Genomic DNA, 6,745 nt, shown 5'->3' on the forward strand with positions numbered 1-6,745 from the left:
GAACGCCATGTACAGACTGTGTTCATGCACAGTTTGGTTGGGAACACAGAGCAGAGCCCCGGGTCTTTTGACCATTTAATACATGGTATGGAACGGGCTTGCTCTGTTTTGATACATATTTCCTGGTTGCTATGTGATTGGCTGCTGGCTCCTTTGTGATGTCAGCTGGAGACTGGTTTGTCCCCCTCGTTACACATCAGTAAGAGGCAGTTACTGGGGGAGAGGAGATGGAGTCAACAGCTAACACAGTGAGTGACTTTAGTTCACCGAGAGAAATGTCAATTTAATATGAAAGCAATTTAACTAAATCATTAAGTACAAATATATTTAAATTAATTATAGCCTTCATCATGATTAGCCCCACAGTTTTCCAGTTTAAGATTCTAAAATTAATACTAATCACTTTTATATTAAAAGATTCTTGGAGAGAACCGTATCTCAGGAATGAGGAAACTGAAGCTGGATCATCATCATCACTGACTGAGGCTTGAAAAAGGTTGCTGGAATAAGAGATCAGAGCTGGTGTCCAGTACCCTCAGTTTAGAAGATGGGATGAAACAGCAACTTGAGGAATATTGTGAAGTGGGGGAACACGACAGAGATTTTCACCAGACGAAGATTTTACCGACGTGAGCATCATGCCCAGCGATGGCAATCTCTTTTCACAACCGCTATGCCATGGCCTTTAATGTGACAAGACTATTGGAGATTAACCCATGTTTAACCCTACTGAATACCTCACCAATGCGTTCCTTAAGCCACCATTACAAGGGTTTTTATTTTGTGTTTATCACATGCTGGGCCTTGAAATGATTTTATTTTGTGTTCAGCACATGTTGGAGCCTGGACTCGAGCTTCTGCACTCCATTGTATGATGCCAGAGTGGCTACTCGCTGCATTTAACACATGTTTCATGTGGGCTTACTGCATGTGTTCAAACATTCCAGAAAAAGCTTTGCACTGTATCCAACTCTTATGCTAACGGTCTCTGGGAGTGTTTGATTAGACGAGTAGAATCTGTGCTGAACAAGGACCTGGAACCCCTGATGTCCCTCCACCTATTGTCTCCTCATTCCGACATTGGAATAAACAAGATTCAGACCAGAAAAATTGTAATATCCCTTATTCACTGAAGGAAATCAGCTATTTCTGATAGGTAAAAGGCCACTTTAATGTAAATATTAAAGCCCAGTCTTTAATACCCATTTCAAAATAAGGATTTCAGTCTTCATAACCTGAGGTCATGACAAAACACATAACGTAAACAGAGGTACAAAGCTTGACACATTTACAAAGCAGTTGAAAATAAAAGCAACATTTCTACCGACAATATGAACGGACTATTGTTCTAATGAACAGATTTAAAAGTAAGTTTCATATTAAGAAATGAGTTGTACCAGTAATCAAGATCAAGGTCGAAATAAGCACCAAAGCAATATGAAGCCACCATTGTTCAGAATATGGATAAAATGAAAGTCAGCAGGAAACCAGTAAAAACCAGACTTGATTACAGCACAAAATCACATTCCATAGCACACACACAAATATTCAAACATGAAACATTTAAAACTTATGTTGCACATTGAGGATTGCCAGTCAACCATCGAATCAAATGTATTTGAAACTCACCCAAACCAATTAGGACGACATAGAGGTATGGACAGATGGCCTCAGACTGATAACATTTTCCTTAAACATGAGAGTTCAGACAGCCATTTTCTATCCAGGATCACTCTATACTTTGATCTAACTACTTGCTATCCTTATTTTCATATTTTCACTTTTCCACTCTAACTCATGAAGTTCACGCAAGCTGTTTTGCTTTAAGCAAGAAACCATTTCTGTATTTTTTTTTTAAGTTAAAATTGTTTTATAAATTACTTCTCTTTAAGCCTTTTGCTGGCAAGGCTTTATTGAGAATAGATTATAGTTTCAATTGTAATCAGTAGAGGCAATAAAAGATTCTTACTTGCATCCGAGAAGTGTAATTCAAATTTCTACCGAGTTTTAAAGTGTAAGCGAGACTGCACTTGAGCCGCATGGTAGATCTCTACAATTGGCGCAGTCGACAGGATGGGGAGGAGCACTGAGTCAGAGGAAATCGGAAGACCAAAGAAAGACCAAAAGGACGGAAGACACAGAGACATCTATCCGAAAAACGGCTAAGACTGGGGGAAGAAAATATCTTTTTCACCCATTAAAAGTCTTAAAGCCGCAACGTCTAGTGCTTTGACCCCTTAAGAAAGGACCTTTTCATAAAGCGTTATTCAATCGGGTGCCAGTCGTAGAAACTAAATAAAACGGGACTGAAGAATAAATAATCGCGGCGGTGTGATCGTCAGATTGCACATAATGTAGTTGACGACCAGAAAATTGGGTGTAAGGCTGAGTTTATGGCGGACAAAAATCCTAAAATGGATTCAGAACCTTCAAATGGTAGAGAACTACTTCCCACAACTTCTATGGGAGGGTGTGCAGTACCAGATGTCTCTGTTGACAATATATTGGGAGACCTTAGATCTTTGATTCATAGACATTTTGGATTGTCTAAAGTATCTACGCAAATTGAATCAAAATATGACATCCCTGAAGGACAGTGGTCCCTTGACGACATCAAAACAATTTGGGGAAAAACCACACGATTGACCAAAAAGAAACCTATGAAGTGGTCTTTTGCAGTAATGGCACAGCTCCATAAGCAACATGAAACAATCACAAACACAAAACACAATTGCGAACTTAAAACTGACAAAGAAAAACTAGTGGCAGTCATTGACCAATTGCGAGCTGGAAAATCTAACCTCGAGAAAACTGATCAAACTGAAACACTATTGGCAGACTCAAAATGCAGAACTCAGCTATTACTATTACAAATTGATGAACTCCAAAAGAGAAATACTGACTCAGAATCCAAACTTCAACAGTTAATATCAGAAAATGATGGTCTTAAACGTCAAAATTGCCAGTTACTTGAGGGAAAAAAGTATTTTGAAAAGTGAAATGTCATAAATTACTGACAGACAAATAAACAACTCAAAAGCCTTCAAATCTGTTTTTAAAACCTCAGTTCAATTCTCCAAAGCAAACAGTCCCACCAACGGGAAGAGTTGAAATGATGTGAACTAAGGCCCAAGGTGTACCAGCGGTAATTAGACCAAATCCTGCATTATTGCAAGCTGCTACTGACATGAAAACAATGAATACGCTGATCGGAATTCCACAAGGGGTGTCTGGCCAAATGGACTATCTGTCCGTTTCGGGTTCAAGGACCCATTTTCCCCAGAACAAACCATTATCTTACTCTGAAACCAACCAAGAAATGCTGCTGGCCCCGATCCAAAAGCCTCTCATGGAGCTTTAATAGACTGTGAGATTGTTAAACAAGAAAAGCCTATTCAGTTGAACAATGAGCCTAGTGGCAAACAAAGTGTAGTACAACTTAACCCATTAAGCACCAAACAGCTTGGAATTGAAGTGATAAAGACAACAGCCTGGGTTTTAAACCATTTAAAAGATCTATCATTTAAAACTCATTTTTTCACTGGTGTAAGACCAGAACTGTCTGCAGCTTTGAACTTGATCCTACCCAGACCTCAGTCCCAGTCCGAAACAGCAACTGCTAAAAATAGCACATCAATTGTTGCTTCTCCTCCTCTGTTAACAACAAATTCAACCCCTGTACTCACTCCAAAAAGGAATTCCAGAAAAGCTATGAAATTCCTTTCCCGTGTTGAAGACGGCCATTTTGTGAATTTCAGATTTCATGATTACTCCTACGATGAAGACCCATCTCCTGGCTACAGGGATACGCCCCAAGTCACGTATCGCCAAAACGTTGCCAAGAACTGTTAACTTGAAAAAACTGTCATTGTTTTGAATGTTGCTTTATTAATTTTAAGAAATTAACACATTTTGTTAGCTGTGTTTTCTTTAACAGCTGGCAAATTCATCTGTAGAAAACTAAGTTCATTCAGTGCAAGATTGATTCAGTCATACATTCAATAAGTTATTGTGTTTGATATTTTAAAATAAATGTTTAAAATTAGCTTGTAAATTAAAACTTCAGACAATCAGGAAGCTGTTTTTAAGAAAAAAAATGATTAAAAGCAAATCTATATTTCAGAACACACTGTTCTGAAGACAGTTGATAAGCAGTAATTTGGCAGCAATCCAACTTTTACTCCCAGTCCATTTGAGTGACATATATAAAAATGTTTAGAGATGCAGATGGCATCATTCCAAGTTATCCACCCACTATACGCCCTTTTTTGTTTCTGCAGGGAAATTAACCCTTTCAACAGGCTTTAGTGTATAATCCAGAAGATGTCAAAGACTTGGCAATACACATCCAATACAAAGTTCAAAAAAAAGTTGACCAACCCTTTCATTACACTCTTTGGGGTTGGCTTTCCGATGGTTAGGTGGCACAGGAATTAACATCATTCAGGGACTTTTCCTATTTTGCATATTTGGACTTATCATTTACATACTAATGTTGCTGATCAGATACTTTGGCTACTGCATGCCTACCCATAGTGCCCAACCAATCCACATGGTTCATATTAATTCATATGCACCACTAGCCAATAACATCAAAATGGAAAGTTTCTGTTGAACTATTATTTCCTGCATTGTTACTCATTCATTAGTGAATTATTGAAAATAATTTTATTACTGAATTACACAATCAATTTTGATAATCATTTTACTAATTATTACAAAATCATATACTCATCTTCAGTTATTTTGCTATATAATCATTTTGTTTGTATACATGAAATTATTATTATTAATTGTTTATTACTGAATTATGTAATTATGTAATTATGATATCAATTTTTAATCAGTATATCAATGTTTTAAGCAATTTCTCAATTTTTACTGAGTAATTTTCCTCATTTCCCTTCTCTATCAGGACTACCCGCTCAAAGAAATAAACATGCCCCTAGTGCACGAAACACAATCTATGCTAAAATTATTCCTTTTTATTGAGAAATGAGACTTGCCAACAAATTAAATAAAGTAACAGCTATCATACAAAACGTAGCTGATTACACCGCCACTGCACGAGATAAAATTTCTGATGAAATGCGAGCAATTCGAACCGTGGCATTACACAATCGAATGGCACTTGACTATGTGCTAGCCGAAAAAGGTGGTATCTGCACCCTGATTGGTGCGGAGTGTTGCACTTTTATTCCAGATAACTCAAAGGAAGTTAAAGATCTGGCAGCATACATTCAAAGGGAAGTCAGAAAACTTGATACACCCTCAGATAACTCTATCTGGGAGAAACTTTGTAGGTGTTTGGGACCCACAGGAATGTCCACAGTTAGAATAATCGGTTTCTTCTGTGTAGCAGGATTCATCATTTACATGACATTGTTGGTGATCAAATGCATTAGACAACGATTCACTAAACGCAAGGGCCCAACAGTCAGAACGATTCACACTAACTCCACTGCATCACCAATAGATGAAATAGAACTACAATATTATTGTTGAACTGTTACTAACCAATCAATTATTTGACTGTCTTACGAACATATTGCTAAAAGATTAATACTGAATCAGTAGAGTCAAATTCAATTAATTGATTAATTGTTATTTCATAATAATAACTCAAGATTCAAGGGCAGCACGGTAGCCTTGTGGATAGATAGCACAATTGCTTCACAGCTCCAGGGTCCCAGGTTCGATTCCAGCTTGGGTCACTGTCTGTGCGGAGTCTGCACATCCTCCCCGTGTGTGCGTGGGGTTCCTCCGGGTGCTCCGGTTTCCTCCCACAGTCCAAAGATGTGCAGGTTAGGTGGATTGGCCATGATAAATTGCCCTTAGTGTCCAAAATTGCCCTTAGTGTTGGATGGGGTTGCTGGGTTATGGGGATAGGGTGGCGGTGTTGACCTTGGGTAGGGTGCTCTTTCCAAGAGCTGGTGCAGACTCGATGGGCCGAATGGCCTCCTTCTGCACTGTAAATTCTATTAATTTTAATAATTTTTGCTGTAATGCTTGAAATGCAAAGCTTGCCCACTCTATAGTTGAAGATTGTTTTGAAACAAAGAAACTATCAATGACGATGTGAATGAGTTCCTCTTCATGCTTTTACCTATCCTTTCGCATTTACTCCTTTGTTTTATCTTATTATGATATATCTCACCATTGTAGAGATCTACCATGCGGTTCAAGTGCAGTCTCGCTTATACTTTAAAACCCGGTAGAAATTTGAGTTACACTTCTCTGATGCAAGTAGGAATCTTTTATTGCCTCTGCTGATTACAATTGAGAGAAACTTAAATCTATTCTCAATAAAGCCTTGCCAGCAAAAGGCTTAAAGAGAAGTAATTTATAAAACTATTTTAACTTTCAAAAATAATACAGAAATGGTTTCTTGCTGAAAGCAAATCAGCTTGGCGAACTTCAAGAGTTAGAGTGGAAAAGTGAAAATACGAAAATAAGGATAGCAAGTAGTTAGAAAATAGAGTGTTCCTGTATAGAAAATGGCTGTCTGAACACTCATGTTTAAGGAAAATGTTATCAGTCTGAGGCCATCTGTACATACCTCTATGTCGTCCTAATTGGTTTGGGTGAGTTTCAAATACATTTGATTCAATGGTCAACTGTCAATCCTCAATGTGCAACATAAGTTTTAAATGTTTCATGTTTGAATATTTCTGTGTACTATGGAATGTGATTTTGTGCTGTAATCAAGTCTGGTTTTCTGCTGACTTTCACTTTATCTATATTC

General features: G+C 37.8%; 1 long non-coding RNA gene across 1 annotated transcript; it reads left to right on the forward strand.

Moving 5' to 3' along the window:
- Positions 1-210: 210 nt before the first annotated feature.
- On the forward strand, positions 211-1,110 carry LOC140391379 (uncharacterized). Its single transcript, XR_011935028.1, has 2 exons — positions 211-248; positions 418-1,110. It is a non-coding gene; the product is annotated as an uncharacterized lncRNA (long non-coding RNA).
- The last annotated feature ends 5,635 nt before the right edge of the window (positions 1,111-6,745 follow it).

The sequence above is a fragment of the Scyliorhinus torazame genome, chromosome 15 (genome assembly GCF_047496885.1).
Source record: "Scyliorhinus torazame isolate Kashiwa2021f chromosome 15, sScyTor2.1, whole genome shotgun sequence".
In the NCBI taxonomy this organism is placed as follows: domain Eukaryota; kingdom Metazoa; phylum Chordata; class Chondrichthyes; order Carcharhiniformes; family Scyliorhinidae; genus Scyliorhinus; species Scyliorhinus torazame.